The following is a 21,592-nucleotide window of genomic DNA, read 5'->3' as shown; positions in this document are numbered from 1 at the left end:
ATTTCCATATTTGTGGTGATGCCGGGGTAAAACATCCCTACCTCACTGCTAGTTGTATAAAAGCATATTTCACACAGGTATATAAAGAAAATAATGCCTGATAATGAGAATAATTTACTATGTTATTGCTTTATATATTTGCTACTCTGTGTTTGTGCCATCAGTTTAGACCGTACTTTTATTGTTGTGCTGTGAATCTATTCTGTTCTGTCAGGAGCCTCACGTACTGTGTTTACTATATTGTATTAGTTCTATTTTTGTGATAAAACGCTTTTACTAGAAACAACTTGGGGAGGAAAGGGTTTATTTCACTCCCACTTCCACATCACAATCTACCATTAATGGAAGTCAGGGCAAGAACTCAAGGCAGGAACTTGGAGGCAAGGAAGAGGAAGAAATGAAAGCCATGGAGTGGTGCTTACTGGCTTACCCCTCATGATTTATTTGACCTGTTTTCTTCTACAACCCAGGAATACCTGCCCAGGTGTGGTAGCACCCACCCTGGGCTAGACATCATTTATTAAGAAAATGTACTACAGACCTGTTTACAGGTAATCTGATAGAGATATTTTTACAATTGAGGTTCCTCCTCCTGGATAACTCTAGATTGTGTCAAGTTGACAGAAGACAAACAAGGACATATATCTCTTTATGGCATCTCCAGGTTACTCTGCATGACTGACCTGTATAACGATCTTAGTAGAAACATGCTATATGATAGTCCCACAAAACAAATTGCCTAGCGGCACTTTTTATCAGAATGTGCCCCAACTGTTATGTGTGATTGCATTAAACTTATGGGTAATGAGTTGTTTTCAATTTGTGACCAATGCAGACCATTTTTGGGTCTTTTATAAAAGTCACTTGAACACATTTTAACTTATGTTTCAGGGAAAAATAAGGGTTTGGACTACTTATAATTTTTTTTCATTTTGCTCTGGATTTACATTTCTATTTCTAAGATGTAGAAATAATGCCAATAAACAGGGAAATAAAAGTGTAGAAAAATCTGAGCAGGCCAAGACCAAAGGGTAGTCATTTAAGGGTGGAGGGCTTTGGGCCACTTCCTTCTTTACCACAGAGTGATTGCATTCTCACGAGATACCCAAGAGCATCCTCACGAGATACCCAAGAGCAAAGGATTGGCTGAGGCTCTCAGTTTGTGCTTGGAGACGACAGGATTGTTCTCCTCTTGCTCCTGTGAATACATATTGCAGTCTCACCTAAGACAGAGTCGGGGCAAGAGATGGAATTTTAATTCTCTCTTCTGGGTCAGGGTGTTAAGTGTCAAGCCACTGTGCATGCTATTCTGACATTCTAGAACGGAGATTTGGTCAGGTGTAAATGGAACTATGACAATCGTGGGGAAAGTTAGCAGGCAAGGTAAATTTTAGGATACTTTTAATGAGGATGTGGTTGAAGTATAAGAGGGTAATAAAAGAGAGAGAGAGAGAGAGAGAGAGAGAGAGAGAGAGAGAGAGAGAGAGAGAGAGAGAGAACAGTATTACATCCCCAAAAGTGGAAGGCTGGGTGATAAAGAGAAGTGGAGAACATTAGTGAATATTTTCAGAATAGGATAAATGACAGCAAAGGGTAAATTTCATTCCAAATTCCAAAAGCATTCATTTTTTTCATGCTTCAAATTTATTTCTCAAAACTGCTAATTTTGATCATTCCCCTTAAGAGTAGCAAATTTAGTGTTCTCATTGTCCTAAAGCTATTTGTGTATGTCCTCAGGCATACCTGCAGGCTCCCTTCCAGTTTGCCTTTCCTCACCTCCCCTTCACCCACTTCGTTCTTCCCACAAATAGCAGGAATGTAAGTTATTAATGTCTACCAGGGTAGATGGTGTATGGTAGTGCTCCAGGTAACAGAATTGAAGAAATGTCTACCTTATAATAGACCTCATGCCAGAGAGTGAAAGAAATTCCAAGAGACATAAATATTGTACTGATTAAATAGCCTTTGAAAACAGCTTTGCCCACAAAGCAATGTTATCCAGCAAGGATGCTGGCTTTGCCAGACAGGCTAAAGAGTTGCATGGCAGATGGAGAGCCCAAGCCTGGAAGAGTGTCCTCTGAGGTAAAGAATTTCAGGTGAATCTATGAACAAAAGTGATTGCATTCATGCTTCAGGATAAGGAACGCAGGAGGATGTCTCACAAGGAGAAAGGGGATAGGTAAGTGTCTGGAAGCAGAGACAAACAGTCGTAAGAAAGCAAATATGGGTTCTATAAAACTGAGATTCCTTTCATGCCAGAAGTAAAACTTCAACACCAGGACACATGAAAGGCAGAATTCCCTAGACAGGACAAGGGCAGGCCGTAAAGAAGAGGGTATTTATGTGGAGATTGGTGAGTTGGAAACAATTGGTGAAGGTTTTCCTTGTGTGTCTCTAGTAGCCTAGTATCTAGTCTGGGATTGAGAGAGCTGCTAATCAAGACTATTGGAGTCTATGTTTGCTGGTCCTGAGAGCATGCACCTAGTAAAGAAAGTCAGTCTTCTTCCCTTCCCTTCCCTTCCCTTCCCTTCCCTTCCCTTCCCTTCCCTTCCCTTCCCTTCCCTTCCCTTCCCTTCCCTTCCCTTCCCTTCCCTTCCCTTCCCTTCCCTTCCCTTCCCTTCCCTTCCCTTCCCTTCCCTTCCCTTCCCTTCCCTTCCCTTCCCTTCCCTTTCCTTCCTTCTCTCTCTCTCTCTCTCTCTCTCTCTCTCTCTCTCTCTCTCTCTCTCTCTTTCTTCCTTTGCAAATGGCTCTCAGAGGAGGAACTGAGAATTTTGAGCTTTGATTTCACAACCAGGTACAGACATTTGTGAACTGCTCAACTAGAGCATGTGTCAGTAGGTGGCACAGTGCAGCACTGGAGGGTAGGAAGGTGCAAAGGCATGCACAGTGACATCAGGATATTAAATTAGATGCAAATCACATCGTGGAGAGTTTCAAACCTCTCACTAATCAATGCTGTATCCACAACAACATGTGAAATGTGATCTCAGGGAGCAAAAAAGTAAATTAATATCTTAGGGAGATATAAATAATGGTCTTGCTATATTTAACAATGATTTCATAAGATTTATTTTCAAAGTAGTCTTTTTAGGGATAAAAGTACTATGTGGTATTCTATAGTCCCAGAGAACCTTATTTGACTGTTGGAGACAGAAAATGTTAAAGCAGAGTATAACAAATTGAACATAACACAATGGCTTCACTTGTGTTAAGGCGGTGAGGAAATTCTCATCTGAGAGTCAAAACTTATTTTGGATCAGCAAAATCAGGTATGTGCCAAATGGAAAAACTGTCCACTTATTTTTGAGTGGCTCCACTTGAAAGCAGCATGTTAAAGACCATTTAGCATATGAGTTGCCAGATAAAGATGTGAAATAATAATTAGTTGCCTTAACGGCATAAGGGGATCTTGGAAACTCTGCAAATTGCTGGTCTATGCAATGTTAAAAATTTAGCTCAAGCAAAGCACAAGCATTGCAGGTAATAGTGCCACCTAGATACGGCTACTCAGACCCCCTCAGCTGCTGCAAATGGTGCTCCACTGAGGCACCCTTCAGGCCATTCTTGGCTGCCAAAAGACAGTTTACAATCAATGGTGCAAACATAGAAAGGCCTGTACCTTTGTAAGATTTTACAGGGCCAATTGGACTAAACTACAAAATGATTGCTATTTCATTAGTGTTTGAAATTATACCGAATAAAGCAAAGGTTCTCACCAGTGGGTGGGCACTCTGCAAGCTGTTGGGTGTAACAGGGCAATGCTTCCTTCTTCTTGTGTCACCTGGAGCCATTTTCTCTACTCCACTATGAGAAGTTCCCATGTTGGGAAAGCATCTACATGTGCTCTAGAAGCTAGGGGTTGAAGTACTCCAGCTAACTGCATGTTCTTGGTTTCTGTTAAACTGCTTGCTTGCTTTACTTGATCCTGCAACTCCCAACCAGGATGTAGTTTTCTGTGTTCTTTGCCTTTAATATCTCTCTGCAAAATATGTTAGAGGTTGATTATTGAGAAGTGTTTCTCTCTAGGCAGTCAAAGGCCAGCTTAATCCAAATTCTCAATTTGGAGTTTGGTTGTGCTGAGTGGTTTTTGGTTCCCTACCCTGCATCACTCGGAACATAGACAGAACAAAAAGATGGAAGGAGAAGAATTTCCTCTGCCTTTTTTTCTTTTCTTTTGACTGCTTAAGTTGGGAGCTCAATGTTGTCTTGTACTCATCAAATGTAGGCATTGCTGTCAGTTCTCAGATCTTTGGACCAGGACTGAAAATGATAATATGCTGGGTGATTTTATATCTACTTGACACACTAGAGTCATTTGAGAGAAGGGCACCTCTATTGAGAAAACAGCTCCATAATCTTGGGCTTTAGACAAGCCTGTAGGGTGTTTTCTTAGTGATTGGTAGGAGGGTCCAGACCACTGTGTTTGGGATCATCCCTGGGCTAGTGCTCTTGGACTGTATAAGAAAAAAGGCTGAGCAAACCATGGGGAGCAAGTAGGTGAACACTTCTCCATGGTTGCTGCACCAGCTCCTGCTTTCAAGTTCCTGCCCATCTTGAGTTCCTGCCCGCATTAGATTTGATGAAGAACTGTTATATGGAACTATGAGTAAAACAAAACCCCTTTCTCCCCAGATTGCTTTTGCTCATGGTGGTTTTTATCACAGTAATAGTAACCCTTACTAAAACAGATACCCATCACTTCCCTGGACCTCCTGATTACAGCGAAGCTGCAGGACTTCTTAGCCTCTATAAACACATGGACTAATCCCTTAGAATAAAGCAACCTCTCATTATTTACACCAGTATCTGTTGTTCAAGTGTGTGTGTGTGTGTGTGTGTGTGTGTGTGTGTGTGTGTGTATGTGTGAGAGAGAGAGAGACAGACAGAGAGAGAGACAGAGAGAAACAGAGAGAGACAGAGAGAGACAGAGACAGAGAGAGACAGAGAGAGAGACAGAGAGAAACAGAGAGACAGAGAGAGACAGAGAGAGACAGAGAGATCCTAAGAGGCAGAGGGTGAAGGAGAGGAGATAAGAGAAAGAACAACTACAGGCAAAAACTAATAACAAATTATTCATGCTTTTGAATATATACCTAACCCTTACAACTATCCCATCTAACTAAGACCCTGAACAATCCAGAAGTTGTAAGGACTATTTTTTTCTAAATATGTTGGAAAATTTTAATGAAGATCTGAGAAACATGCAAAGATATATATTATGTGTTGGGATATCCAATATTTTTCTTTTTTTTCTTCTTTGATTTTTTTATTAGATATTTTCTTTATATACATTTCAAATGCTATCCCGAAATTTCCCTATACCCTCCCCCGACCCTGCTCTCCTACCCGCCCACTCCCGCTTCTTGGCCCTGGCATTCCCCTGTACTGGGGCATATAAAGTTTGCAATACCAAGGGGCCTCTCTTCCCAGTAATGGCCGACTGGGCCATCTTCTGCTACATATGCAGCTAGAGACATGAGCTCTGGGGGTACTGGTTAGTTCATATTGTTGTTCCACCTATAGGGTTGCAGACCCCTTCAGCTCATAAGGGCTATTTTTGAAGTATCATGCTATTTATGCTTTCCCATTGTATTAGTCTGGTTCTATGTTCATAGTATAGGTTTGATGGAAATAATTCATAATTTCTTTGTCAAAAATTTTATTGTAAGAACATTATTGGCTCATAGGTCTGCTGGGCAGATCTTCCAACTCTTGCCTGCTTACTTTGCTCTTGTTCCTGTGGGTGCTTATTCTAGGACCCAGTGCCTTGGTTCATACCATCATTAATGGCTCAATAAACCCTTTTATTTCAGAGATCATTTGGTGTCAAGAAATTTTATTTGTTGATGTTGGTTGGTTGCTTTTGCTTCTGGTCCTAGATTGAGAGCACCTGGTAAGGTGGGCTGGAGGCTCTGTTGTCTCCATCTTCTCTGTATGCATCTTTGACCTATCTCCATGCTCTGATTCCTGTTTTCTTGATGCTTCAATAGCAGACCTATTCTTCCAAGAATTCTCCCAACCCCCCCAGGACTGACATGCAATTCAGTTTTTCCCACAGGGAATGCAGCCTATGACAATGAATCATAGATGACCAGACAATTTCTCAGAGAATACAACCTTCTATAGAACCAAATTTCTTTTTATTCCAAATGGAAGGTGAACTGTTCAAGATAGAATATGTGAGTTTTTAAATTTTTTAAGTTCTTAAAAATATACTTGACTTACTGTAGACCACTGAGGATAAAAATCTACCAAAGCTTCCTGAATCTCTCCATGTCAGAATAAACAATACTTTAAATGATTACTATATTAAAAATGAAAGATTATAGTTTTTGTATAGTATACAGAAGTTGATTCTGCTTCTTTGTTAAAAGAATAATATAATGTGAGCAGTAGAGTTTACTCTGAGACCATGAGTATGGTTTAGGAAATTTATTAGTATAATTTGTTACATCAAGAAAGGAAATGAAAAAAAGCCAATGATTATGCCAATAAATGACTGAAAGGCATCATAAAATCCCCAGGCTCTTCCTAATAAAAATTCCAAGAAAGTAAGAAATAAGGGAAACTATTTAAATATAATAAACTCTTTTTTTGCCAAAACTCAATAGCAAGTACTATAATAAATTGTGAAATACTGAAATTGTTTCATTAAAAATAGAGTTGATTTTCATTTAAAATGAATTTTTAGTGAAATTGCTCACACCTTCCTATCCCACTGACTTAAGGCCCTTTCCAATGCAATGACTGCCAGGGTATGTTTAAGCATCTCTTTTCTCAAGTGCACTGGGACTTTATGCAAACAGGTGTATGCCTTGTGGGTTTTTGCATTCTCAGTGACTTGCACAAAATTTTTTGATGGCATAAACAATCAAATGAATAGAATATTAGAATTTTGTACTTCATAAAATGCACTGTGTATCTTCTTTCCCACAGGAGGACTGTGTCAGTTTGGTTTATATATGAGATGCTGAGCACAATTTGCAAAAGTTGTTTCCAAAAAGCTCACCTAAAGAATTATATGTTTAGGTTCAGAGACTGAAGAAGCAAAACCTTTTTGATTTTCATTCTGCAGCATTTCTTTGAGATATTAAAACACCACATAGTTCCTCACAATAGCTTTTAAAGTTCTTTCTATGACTACTCTAAGATTTATCCATCAAATTTAGAAATTGATATGTGACAATCTTAGAAATATAAAAAACACCACAGCTTACTAAAATTACTTTTAAACACCTTAGAAAGCCCAAGAAACAAACTCGAAAATGAAAACAAATTGGAAAATGTTTTGCTTAAAGGAACTTAAGTCGTATGTCCCCCTACCCTCTAAACCCAAAATTTCCTACAGTATAATTCTAAAGTTTCAGAGGACATACACATACTTAACTTCTCTGGAATTGACAATTATTTGACTTGGTGTTGATAGTCAAGTCAAGTTCTTTGTGCAGCTTGCTGCTATGCCTTTAGACTTGAACACCTCTTGCTGCTCTCTTCTTTCAGAGGCTGCTTAACTGACCATTCTGAGATGTGGTCATGGGCTCATGGGATGGAGTGGATACAGAGCGAAAGGGCCCAGAGCCAAAAGCTCTCACAGGAGATCTCAAGAGGAGATCATAGCTCCATCTTCTCCCCCATCCTCTCCTGATTGCCATGCCCTTCTCAAGGCTGGTTTTGTTTTTCAGTGAACAGCAGTCAAAAAGCTGCATTCTCAAATCTGACAAGGCCAAGAACTATAGGGAATGGTTTAGAGAAATAAATTTTTCTTCATGTCCTTCCTTCTATCTTTCTATCATCTCTATTGATCACCTACACATCTGTTCCTCCTTTTTTGTTTTGAAATTTTATTTACTACTACGTATCATGTACCCAGCATCCATCTATCTATCTTGTAGTATTTATGCATTTAATCTGTGCTGGCTCAGTCTCTAACTTCATTTCCTCTTCCTGAGATAATACCCTGATTTTCTTTGGGGAATCCTTTTCCCCTGACAGTGTGTTTGGCTGATGGGGTCTGGATGTCTTCCACAGTTTCATAAGGGGACATGGATTCATTTCTGTCTAGTTAGAGGAATTCTTGGGAACTGTAGATAGAATTATTAGGAAGAGTTACAGACTTTCATGCAAGGCTGCAAAATTGGCAGAGTCTAATCCTGGTGCTGCCTGTAGCAATGTTCTTAACTGGATGAAGGGATGATATAGATATAAAGTCGAACATAAGAGAATCAATTGAGTGGTGAAAGAAGACAGTGTCAACGAGAACATCTTAAGTCCCTATTCTAACCAGAACTGAACTTGACTTAGAGACAAGGAAAAAGCAATACACAAAGGAAAGAGTTCAGCTTGGTATATGGTTCCAGAGTGAGAGGCTGGAATGGCAGGGGAGGTATGGCAGCAGACAGCAGGAATGGCAAGCTGACAGATTGATCATATCTCAACCTTACCCACGGAGCAGAGACAGTGCACATGAAATGGGGTGAGGCTACAAACTTCAAAACCTATCCTTAGTTTTGTATTTCCTTAGTGATGTATTTCCTCCACAAGGCTGCACCTAGTTACATAACCTCCCTAAACAGCACGACTGAGAATCAATTATTTAGATAATTGGTCCTATGAGGGACATTTTCATTAAAATCACTATAGTCACCAACAGGAGTTTTGGACAGAGATCTGTGTGTGTGACAGACATGAATGTCCATGAAGCCATGATTGGAGATGAGATGTTCTGGATTAGATGAATTGAATAAAGAATAAAAAGACTTGAGATAGACTCCTGACATAAACCTATATGCCTGGTTGGATAGAGACACATTTATTATTGGGTTGGGCCAAATAAAAATTACCCCAAAAAGCAGACTGAATAGAGTTACCTACAAGGGTCAAAGAAAAACTATAGGTCTAGGGTAACTCAGAAATGGAAACTAGGCTCTCATCTATCTTCTCTCTAACCTGTCTTTCCCAGAACGACACTTTAAGTCCTCCAAACTCTCTTTCTAGCCTGAAGATCAACTTTTCAGTCTTCTGAAACATTGACACATGGTTTATAATAAAGAATTTCTCAAGATTTCTTCTTTTCTCCATAAGCTTGATTCTCCCACGTAACAACCCTGACATGATGCATTCCAGATAAACAGAAATGATAGCTTCCCCTGAGTTAAAATTCTCTGGCCATTGTAGCATGCTTGTTTTATCTTTCACCACCTTCTCCTCAATACACAGCCTAGTTCCCTCTGAGCGCGTGCTCCTCCCAACCCCCCACCTCCCTCACTGAATCCCCTACCTCATCCCCTGCATCCCCCTTCTCTGGGGCATCAAAGTCGCTACAGGATTAGGTGTATTTTCTCCCACCTAGGCCAGAGAAGGGAGTTCTCTGTTACATAAATGCAGGGAGTGGCAGGGGGTTGGGTAGGAAACAGACCAGTCCATGTATGCTCTTTGGTTGGTGGCTTAGTCGCTGGGAGTTCCCAGGGGTCCAGGTTAGTTGATACTGTTGGTCTTCCTATGGGATTTCTATCCTCTCCACCTCTTTGAATCCTCCCCCTAACTCCTTCTCCCCTCAGAGCAACCAAGGAAAGCCCACTAACATAAGGGAGAAGGGATAGATAGGGAGGGAAAAGAGATGAGAAAATCTGAAACTAGGAATGAAAAGAGACCTGGGTGGGAGATGGGGAAGGCATAGTTGTAAGTCTGGGATAAGTGTACTATCTTTAACTTTGCAAAAATAAGAGCACCAATACATCACGCTCTGCAGCATTATGGTGAACACGTTTCTGACACATTGAAGTTCTTGGGAGATACTTTACAGTATTCATGAAGCATGTGGGAAAGAACTAGGTGTTCAGAGGCCATAGAACTGAGCAGTAAGGGGGTGATTAAGGCTATTGTCCAAAGGACACAGAGTTTAAAAAAATCATAAATAATGCCTGCAATCTATAAAAGAAGGATTGAATGATGTTTGTGGGATTTAGCCACAAGGATGGTGTTACTACTCCTGGAAAATATAATTTTAATAAAATGATGTGGATAGAACCCAAGATGCTATATTTATTTGGAAGACTGGATGGGATCAATGTTGATTTTAAAAGAATTTGGCTCTAAAAGACAGGAGAGGAGATGGGTAGGGTGGGGGAGAGAGAGAGGAAGAGGTGGTAGGGGGGTGAAGAGAGAATGAATAAGAACAGCACAGGAAGCAGGGCAGGGAGTAATGTCTGTCTTAAGATGGGAGAAATCTGAGCCTATTCTGTCTTGGTGGGATAGAACCTTACCTCAGAGGCTGTCCATCACTCACAGTCATGGAACTGTCTCTTCTAATAAAGACTATCCTTTGATATCACAAAATTTGCCTTCATAGTCCTTTGCTCTATATCCCTGCTGTCATTTAGATTTAAAGAATACAGTGAAGACATAAAAAGCTCAGCCTGTTGGGAAGCTTAAATTTGAATCTCATGCTCCGAGAGGCTTATTAAATTGCCATGGTTATAAACTGAGCCCTAATCCGTGCTACATAGTCTCCTGTATTTTCTTCCCAAATGAAGGGAATCTTCTCCCTGGGATAATTACTCTTCAATGGCTGGAGGCATCATCAAAAATTGAGATAATTACATTTAACAGGAATAAATGAATTTTGAGTGTATCATCTCCTGCAGCTTAAACTGGAGCAAAGGAGGTTAACAAGACAGGGTGACTCTTGGCTGGAGAGCTACATATAAGTCATTCCTAATTGGGGGTTTCACCTTTGTTCTCCTGAACAGCTCCTGAGCCGCTGCCAGAGAACTTTCTACATGTGACTTGAGATAAATGAGCATGTCTTGGAGATGTTTGTATCCCTGAGATGAACAGCTTGGCGATTCCTTTGAAATCCTAAAGGGGATGGTGGTGATTAAAATTACATTAAAACAATAACTCAGAGATTGCAGTTAGAAGTCTTGAAGAAAGGCATGGCTCAAGAAAGCTCCTGGTTAGTGGCTCTGGGATTCTGTAGTTGGTTTGTTTTACTTCATTCTCGAGGGAGGCTGACATGGAGGAAGCACTCTTGATGTGAAGAGAAGTAGGGTGGGAATCAGTACTTTCGGGCCGAAGAAAGGAATCAAAGGGAAGTCCCAAAAGCAAGAGCATGTGTATGGTTTCTCTGTAGTCACAATCTCTTCCTCTCCTCACTGGAAGAGATAAAGATCAGCATTTATATGTGAGCCTTGTCAAGTGACACTGTAGCAACAACTCCGAGAGGAGAATCAGGGTTCTGAAGATCCAGATCGAGCCTATTCCCTTTGCAGACAATGGCACTCAGATTTCGGGCATTGTGCCCCTTAGACCCTTTCAATTCCCCACACACATAGGAGTAGGAGAAGATGACCACTCTGATTCTTGTCCATTCTGACATTCTGAGAATCTACAAATATCGACTGAGAAACACATATATAAGGGAGTTAAGAGAAACAGCTCTTTGTGTATTCACTTGGAGAGTTTTAAATGCCATTTGGTTAAATGGAAACAGGAAGAATGGGTATGAAATCCAGACATCTTAGGTCCACATGTGCTGGCAGCAATATTCTTATATAAATTTTTGGATAAACACTTATTATACATTAGCTTTCACCCCAAATATTTAGTTTTCAATTTCTTAATCTTTCGGAATGCTGGAAATTACTTTTGGCCTGCCTGTGATTCCTGCGATACAACTTTCTGCTGCTTGAAACAGAAATGGTTTGAGCCTCAAAATAACAGCTCCTGCGAACCAATGCAAAGTCTTCCAAGTCACACAGACTGTCGGAAGCCAGATCCCATTTTTCAGCCCAGGGAATGTATTTGTCCAGTCCATAAGATTGAGATCAAACTTGGGTGTTATTTTTCAGGTCTCAGTTGGGCAACAGACAAGGAATATCTGAGGGCATGAAGATGCTTTGTGGATAACAAGCTCTATCAACATTTCCTTAGGAACCATATTTTTTGTCCTTTGAACAAATTAGGTCATAGGTATATTTTCATAGACTTCTCCACTTTTGGAAACTTCATGATTGGCATGGAAGATGCCACGTATTTAGCGATCAAAAATGTTTTTGGAATACATGATGAACATATACATATGATATCTGAAAGGCTGTGAGATCTAGCATTAGGAATTTTTCTAGTTAAACTTTAATTACTGCTATCAATTTTGATCTATTATGTATATACGAGGATTGACAGTTCATGAATTTCTGAGTAGATTCTTCTGAACTCATCTTGAGTTACAGTCTTAGCCTTGGAATACTTTAATGGCATCTTGATTTCTTTTAAAGAGGAAATGAGAGACAGTCAGTGTGTACATATGGACATCTGTGGGCCAAGAAGGGGTGATATCTTTCCAAATGAGGGAGCAGGTACCTGCTTTTTGGGATCTTGATGTCGTTTTCACTGTGGGCACATACAGTGTCAGGAAAATGTGGAATGGGACAGGTTTGATTGAAGGAGGATATGATTGCTTCTGACACCAAGAAGCACACTCACTGAGGTGACTTGGAAAGCTGGTAACTCAGTCATTAGTAATTATCCTAGCCTCTGATGGCAAATGTGAATGCAGACATTCTTTTAACTTGGCAATATTTGATTTTGATCAAAGATTTTCACTTTTGATTAAGATAATTTTCTTGGAGGCTGTGCCTGTAGAAATAAGCCCTACTATTCAGAACTAATACTGAAGGTTTCTCTTATCATTATTGAAGGGCACTAATTAGGCACTGGATGTGAACACTACAGATGACTACCAAGTTCGGACCAAACATCTGAAGGATCTCTGTATCCTGACAGTTAATATTTGTCTGTTGAAATATCACATATCTCTTTGATACCACATATTTATTATATAGTGAAATTATATTTATTAGAGACATACATATAACTTCTTGATTTTCTCCTATGAAGGAGTTAAGGAATACATGAGGGCAGATCACTTAATCCATGATCTTTATGGATGATTCTTAAATGAATCCTGGAGAGTAAAGATACTTGGCCAAAAATACTATTGGTTAGAACTTAAATTCAGGTCTCCTGTTGTTTTTGAATTTTTGTGACAGGCAGTGTGCCACATCTTGGAAAATTCTATTTAAGTGTTGTATTTCACTGAAGCTTCACAATGGAATACTTTCTAAAATGTGGTTGTTCTTGCTTTATAATATATTTTTCCAAGTGAGTCATCTGCACACATTGCCTGGAATGCTTTCTTTGATTCCCACCGTGTCACCAGTGCAACAGTTAAGATCTTAAAGCTATGTAGACTGACAATTACAGCAAACTCTGGCATCAAAATGACTTGAGTCACATTTGTGTCTTATCAAGCTTGCCTTCAGTGTGGCTAGGGGCCAAAGATATTGACTTTAGATTAGACCTCATAGAGTGTTTCTCCAACTGTAAGTCTGGACAACTGTGTGGGAGATGTTACCACAATCACAAGCTCTAGCTAAGTCCAGTCTTTACATTTGCCACGGGGTAAGGGGTTACTTTTCTGTTTTGTAAGGTGGCTGATGTGTGATAAAATGAAGCTGTTTACAGGCTTTGAGGCCACTGTGGGCAAACTCCATTATTCTTTGCCAAGTTTTTCTATTTGCATATGGGGTATTATTTGTTTCTAAAGAGTAGTGATATGTGGAATATTAAGAAGGTTTATCTAAAAAATGGACTTGTGAAGGTTTCTTTCAATTAGGCTGGTGCATCCTTGCAGAAGCTTGGATCCACTGTCTGCACCTAGCTGGAAAAGGTAGCTGTTTCAAATATCAAATTCTCATGAGATTAATGTCTTCCTCCTCCAAGCAGTGTAGAGGATGTATTGCTCCCCTCAAGTCTTACGTGATATCTTTAGTTCCTGGGTAGCTGGCTTTCCCAGCAAGAGTTGTAAACAGAGGACATAGAAGTTCAGATGACCTAGTGTGCAGGCATTTTCTGATATCAGATGGCTGTGGTGCTTTGCCCAGGCTGAGAATAATAAGAGGAATGGGGGTGCAGTGCCCTCTGCTGCAACACAACTGCTTCATTAGCACACAGTGCTCTCAATTCCACTGAAGCCCCAAACCAGACATTCTGTAGGACAGTAAATCATCAATGGGTTTGCTTGTAGTTGCCCTGGCTTCCAAATGATGCCTTTGGTGTTATCTCAAACCCTTAGAGTAGTAGCTTTCTTGAAAATTAAGTGCATGAGTACATAAAAGCACCCAAGGACTCTTAGCCTCCCAATGAAAAGAACCCACACACAAAAATAATATACATTCAAGTCATGTGTAAACTTTGAAGGACACACATTTCAATAGCTATAGTTATTAGCTATTTCTATCATTGTCCCATAACAAATGAATGAGTTTCATTTTCGCACACATCACAGGGCAGAAAACATGAAGTTCATGGGACAGTAAATGTCGAAGCTGGCGGGCTTTTAGTTCAACTGTGTTTTCCTTTTGTCTTTAATATCTTTATTTTTGAAAAGATCTATAAAAGAGGGAGGAATTAGACTTGTCTTCTGTGTCTTCAGGGCAGGAGGTGTCTTTTCTCCACTTGCAGTAACTACCAAAACAATCACATCTGTGCCTTTCCATAGATAGTTGTTAAAACCCTAGTTTTCTCCCTCACTTTCAGATGTATAAATACATTTTTATGTGCGCTAACATAATCTCAATATGAATATGAGAAGAATAAATTCCTGTTAAAAATACCACCAGGTTGCTATTGCCTAGAATAAGAAATGATATGTCAATAAGACTGGAACATGAATCTCATTATCTCAAGTTATGCATACATGAGGGCTTGCCCATGAATGCAGCAGCAGGGAAAACATCCACTTGGCTGTAATGTCATGGCTGGTACACAGAGAAGCCAGCTGGCCTTGACTCCCATCTTTTGGTCTCCATTTGAAGTCTGTTCAGTTGTACTTGCAATATGTCTTAACCCTTCTTTCTTATCAGGACCCTCTCTGCTGTTTCAGTCTAAGCACCATCACCTTTCACAGGGACTGGCAGAGCCTCCTAGACTTTGCAATTTGGCCTACTCCAACTAACTCTTTATGTAAATTAGACTTGGTCTCTTCCAGAGTCCACTAGTCTCTTGCTACCCATGGAGTCGAGTCTAGATATATCAACGTGGTCACAAGAATCTTCCCATATTCACAAAATTCTCCCCAGTGGTACTGGTAAGGTGCAGTTACCTTGACTTTTTCGAGTTCTTTCTTTAGTGCCTGGAAAGTGTTTAATATTCAGAGCATATTACATGTTTATCTTTCTCACAGGTATCCTCCCTCCAACTGACTGACTTTCCTTTTCTACTCTTAGCCCAAATACTTTTATATACACATAGACACACACACAGACACAGACACACACACAGACACACACACACACACACACACACACACACACACACACACACACACCTTTATTTTCTCTTTGAGCATTTTGCGATTTTCATTCAATACATTTATAATAGAATATCCAAATTCTCCTGTAATTGTTAGTTTATCTCTTAGACTACTTAGGTGTTAGAATGAAATATTGTTTTCTGGGGGGGGGATTATAAAGAACAGAAATGTGTTTCTCATAGTTTTGGCAGACTAGTTGATCTCATATTTGGTGAGGACCCATTTCCTGCTTCATTGATGACTGATTCTCATGTCTTCGTGAGAGGTAGGCAGAAGAGTGGGATGTTTGTATTTTCTTTACAAAAGGAGTGGTTTTACTCATAAAGACTGCCTAAAAACCTCCACTTGCAAGGGTCCTCCCTTTGTGGGTGGTGATTTCAGCAAATTATTTTAAGATAAGACTGAAGTCATATTCTTCCTCAGTGAACAAGCTGTAAGAGGACAAGGACCACACATCTTCTGTTCACTGAGTACTTAGTATCTTATGCAGTGCCCATCTAGTACTTAGTTGGGTTTAAGAACCTTTGAAAAGTGAATTCAGGTCTGCATTATACTGAAGGCAGCATGATTATATACTGTTATAGTTTGAAGTAGTGCACTATACACTGGAGAGTCAGGGGTTTCCATTGAGCTATACATACAGTCCAGTTTTTAGAGCAAACTATGTGGAACCCATTAGAAAGTCTGAATTTGAGATCAATTAGATCTCAAGTAAGTCACTGACTTTTAATCTCATCTTTACCATCATTAGATTGAGAAAGGAAATAAAATGAAAATCATAGAACTGTCCTTTTTCTTTTGCACCTAGATTTTGAGATTCAAATGAGTCAATTGTGTTAGTGCTAGGAGGTTTTCAAGTATTTAAACAAGCTCACATTGTTGTCACTGTTAAAGGCAAAATTATATCTGTGCACAGGAAGAGAAGTGGATGCTAGTCAAGATGTTGCTGGCAAATGAATAGAGTGTTCTCCTGTCCATCCCTTTAAATTCAATGCTTGACAAAAGCCAAGAAGAAAAAATTCACCAAGCACTTATAATGTGTGTATTTTTAGGTTGCCTACATCTTTGGGAAATCCCATAACAAATATATCCTTGTTGATTGACAGCAGATGTTATCCATATTTCTGAATTCCTTAGGTCTTCATAATTTTGGCACGAACATTCAGTGTCTCCTTTTTGTTATACTTCATTTTCTGACTTACCCAATTATTCTTTCCTTTTGTAAATTATATGTAAATTTCTAAACCTGTATGAATCCTTTTATGATGGTAATGAGTCATATTTTGTACCCATTTAATTCTGAAAATTCTCAATTCATCATGTAGCTTAAGCAAAACATAAAGAAATCTATTATCATCTGTCTTGTTGCATTTATTTTGTGTTACTTTAGCTCGGAGGGTAGTGACAAAGATCACTAGCAATATTATTTGACTCCTGATTTCATAATTTACTATATGATGAGCACTTTCCTTGATTCTGGTCTGAAATATTATTCAATGCCAACATGATGGAGAAAATTCATCCTCAATTTCCAAGCAAATAAGAAGTCATAGCGAATACAGCAGTCTATCATTTAAACATCACAAATAAGAGAAATATCCTTACTTTACTAAATATAAAGTTAAAGTCTTCAAAAGAAATGTGTATTAGGTACATAAGGTGTATCTCAGGTATGCTTATGAGTTTACTCATACATTACATTCAGTAAACTATTATTTTATGTGCTAGGTGTTAAAAACAAAATAACAAAGACCCTTAACTATGTTTTTTACTTCTTATTTATTTTTTTCTATACTTAGGTTTTACTTAGCTATGAAAACTTAGAGTAGAGATCTACAGACTAATGAGACTCTTTTACCAAATGCTTATAGCAGGTTTCCAGTGTTGCATTTGCAAAATACAACCCATTAACACACACACACACACACACACACACACACACACACACACACACACACATACTCACAGACAAACACACAAACACACACACACACACACACACACACATATATATATATATATATATATATATATATATATATATATACATACATACACACATTCATATAAATTCACATAATTTTCTAAATACAAGGACTGTGTATGGAACCTTGTTGACATGCCAGGTTAGTCAGAATACTGGTCTGTTTGCTTTTACATAAACCATAATAACAATGTTTTAAATCAATTTAGTTCTTTCATAGATTAAAGTCCAGGTTGTCAAGATACCTTGGTGAAGAACAGTGTTGAATGGTAATGTCATTTAGGGTTCCAGAGTCTTCCCATTTTGTGGTTCTACCACTGTTGCTCCCCTTAGTCAGCTGTGTGTGACACCATCTATGCCCTAGCATGTGAATAAAGCAGTAGTGGAGGACACATAAAAGAAACCCTATTTTACTTCTCACTGGCTATGGTAAAGAAGCATATTACTTTACTTCACTAGGTCGCAAGGTGAGCAAAAGTTAATTTTTAACTGGCATGAGTCACAATGGACACACAATGAGAGAAGTATAGGGTCATGGAAAGAGAAAGAAGCCCTTGACTCAAGGGTCTAATTGAAGACTTTCACCACCCAAGGCAAAAATTCTAACAAAATGAACAACATTTGCTTAAGGCTCTTTTCTCTTCCTATCTAAAACTCCTTATTTCACTTTTAATACCTAGCAGTCCCAAGGACCCAGCTATACCACTCCTGGGCATATACCCAGAAGATGCTCCACCATGTAATAAGGACATATGCTCCACTATGTTCATAGCAGCCTTATTTATAATAGCCAGAAACTGGAAAGAACATAGATGTCCCTCAATAGAAGAATGGATACAGAAAATGTGGTACACTTACACAATGGAGTACTACTCGTCTATTAAACAAGATGAATTCATAGTTCTTAGGCAAATGGATGGAACTAGAAAACATCATCCTGAGTGAGGTAACCCAATCACAAAAGAACACACATGGTATATACTCACTGATAAATGGATATTAGTCCAGAAGTTCAGAATACCCAAGATACAATTCATAGACCACATGAAGCTCAAGAAAAAGGAAGACCACAGTGTAGATACTCTGGTTCTTCTTGGAAGGAGGATCAAAATACCCATTGGAGGAAATAAAGAGACAAAGTTTGGTACAGAAACTGTAGTAAAGGTCATCCAGTGACTGTCCCACCTGGGGATCCATTCCATATACAGTTCCCAAACCCAGACACTATTGTGGATAACAACAGGTGGTTGCTGACAGAAGCCTGATATAGCTGTCTCTTGAGAGACTGCCAGTGCCTGACAATTACAGAAGTGATGCTCACAGCCATCCATTGGATTGAGCACAGGGTTCCCAATGAAGGAGCTAGAAACAGGCCACAAGGAGCTGAAGAAGTTTGAAGCCCCATAGGAGGAGCAACAACATGAACCAGCCAATACTCTCAAAGCTCCCAGGGAGTAAACCACCAACCAAAGGGTACACACGGAGGGACCCATGTCTCCAGTCACATATGTAGCAGAGGATGACCTTGTGGAACATCAATGAAAAGAAAGGCCCTTGGTCTTGTGAAGGCTCGAAGCCCTGTGTAAGGGAATATCAGGATAGGGAAGTGGGAGTGGGTGGGTTAGTGATCAGGGGAAGGGAGGATGGGATAGGGGATTTTTGGAGGGGAAGTGAGGAAAGGGGATAAAATTTGCAATGTAAATAAAGAAAACATCTAATAAAAATATGACAAATAAAAAAACCCTCTCCCTTTTCCAAGTTCCTTTTGATCAATGTTTAACATAAGCAATGGAGAGGCAAACCAAGACATCAACAAAATTTAGAATTTTATATACTCATTCATTGACCTAGCAATGGTAACATATTGTTAGGGCTGAACTTGACCATCTTACTACCTGAATCATTCATCAGTTCTCTCTGAAATTAAGCCTGGCTTCTAGGGACTCATTAACCTTTTCATTTAGTCATGCACTCAAGTCAATTCTATTGAATAGTTGCTATAAGCAAGGAATTGTGCTGATTCATGGAGGAGAAGGGAAAAAAGGAAGAATGTACAGAGTCTTTGCCTTGGGCATTTATGGTCAGGAATAGAAGAAGTGGTTTCTCTCTGTGTAATTTATCTGACTCATACGGTGTGCAGGTGTTGAAGCAACTGGCGGGGGGGAGGGTGGCAATTCAGAAATAGGCTCGATCTTCCTCAGTGGAGTCAGCTTCAGGAAGGAGAGCACGGCTTAAGATGGCAAGGTGATAACAATGGAGGACTTTCTTGGCAGTGGGAACACCTGTAAAAAAAGTTGTAGAGTTGGGAAAATGGTGGGCGATGTTCCCGTTATGCAGTCTGTTTGCTGTAACCTGGGAGGAAGGTGGGAGAGACAGGCAGCCTGGCAGGCACAGGTGCTGACTTCCTACAACAGCAGTGTCAGGTGATACAGGGACAAACTTCTTTTGAATGTTATGTATCTCCCGGGTTATGCCAACTGTCTGTTCCGTAGGGTTCAGAGCAGCAGTGCCAGGCGCAGAGCTATATAAGGACATCACCAAGGTCTTCATAGGCCCTCTTAATGTCCCTGTATCTCCCTCCCTTCTAGGATGACTGTGCTTCTTAATTCCTTACATAAAGGAAAATTACTCTAACTCCTTGCTCTCCCAGTTGCCTTCCAAATATCAAAACAGCCCAGGAAGGTCCTTTGGAAATATAGAAGGTTTGGTGGAGTGCATTAGCATTCCTTGTAGAGCGGTGGGGGGCATTGTTTAATCTGCAAATAGTGAACCTCCCTGTGTTGAAGAGGACAGGAGAGCTTGTCCCTTTGGCCCTATAGACCCAAGTGCTAGAAAACAACCATCATTGAAAATTCATGAATGCACCAGCCAGAGAGTCACACAAACCCTTCTCAAAGGCGACCTTTGTCATTGCACTCACAGCTCCCACAAATGAGACACTTGGAAGTTAACCTAGACATGGGAGAAACACCACATCCCTAGAGCAGCCAAGAGTCTTAAAAGTTCAATAAAACTATCTTGAGTTTTCAGTGCTGTGCAAAAGGCTCTTGCTTAAAACAGTACTGGAGCTTAAATGGAAGAGAGGCAACATTTTTTTTAAAAAATGATATTAAAATGTTAATTTCCCTTCAATATTTCCACTTAGAACAGTTTCTGAACTCACTGAGATGAAAATAATGGTTTCAACTTTGCTGCAACAGGACGGTGTCTGATGGAACTGTGAGCATTTCCAATCTGAAGTGTTCTGATTTTGATTTACATTTAAATAGGGATCGTTGCAGGTAGAAGGGCCTCCTGCCATAGCTGGGCCCAGTCAGGGATGCTCGCCAGGGAGGTAGGTATCCACGAGAGGAGATTGAATGGTCTGTCAGAGTTGACGTTTTCTTGTCCTATTTTCTCATCTCAACATGGATAAATGCTGGTGTAAATGAAATGCTTGGAAGTCTCAGCCAGAGGGGGAGTGCAGCAACCCCATGTGGCATGCAGATCTCTGTGGCTAGTCATACAATTTGAGGCTGATGAAGAAGCTGTGGGAAACTTTGATGCAGGTTTCTTGCTGGCTGGGAGATGTACAGTCACCTAGGAAGTGGGAGCAGCTGAACACTTTTGAGTTCTTTCCAGTTTTTTTTTTTTTTGTTTACTTTTCTAAATACTCAAGACAGAACATGTGATTTGCAAGTGATAGACCAGTCATCTAATATCAGATTTGCAGGCACTGTTAAACCGTGCTCTTCTAACCAGTTCGATTCTGTTTTCTTGCATAATTTTCTGTTCCCCAGAATATTACTATGGATTAGAGAAAAATTTTGTCAATGTTGTATTTGGTAGACTATCAAACTGGCTTGGATCGACTTCTACCTGGGTTGATATTGCTCAACCAACTGTGTAATCTAGGAAGAGAAGGAACGAAGCTGCCATTCACCTTCCTCCCAGTTGGTTCCAGATGCCCTGAAATGTGTTCTAGTCCAGTGCTTTGATATTATGTGATGACTTTTAAATAGAAAACAAAGAGTTTTGTGTTGCATGCGGGTAGACACACTGTGAAAGTTGTACACGCTGCTTTAGTAGCAGTAATGGAACAAGAGCGCCTAGAAGACTTACTGTGAACTGCGGGTAAAGGACAGATGCTACAATCGAATGTAGTTGTTGATCTTAGAGTTGAATTTTAATGATCAGCTTCTGGTGTGAAAACTGTGGTACAGTTTTCTACATTGTCCCTCTTTCATCTTGGCTAG

The sequence above is a fragment of the Mus musculus genome, chromosome 19, assembly GCF_000001635.26.
Source record: "Mus musculus strain C57BL/6J chromosome 19, GRCm38.p6 C57BL/6J".
NCBI classification, from domain to species: domain Eukaryota; kingdom Metazoa; phylum Chordata; class Mammalia; order Rodentia; family Muridae; genus Mus; species Mus musculus.
This window is presented reverse-complemented; position numbering follows the sequence as displayed.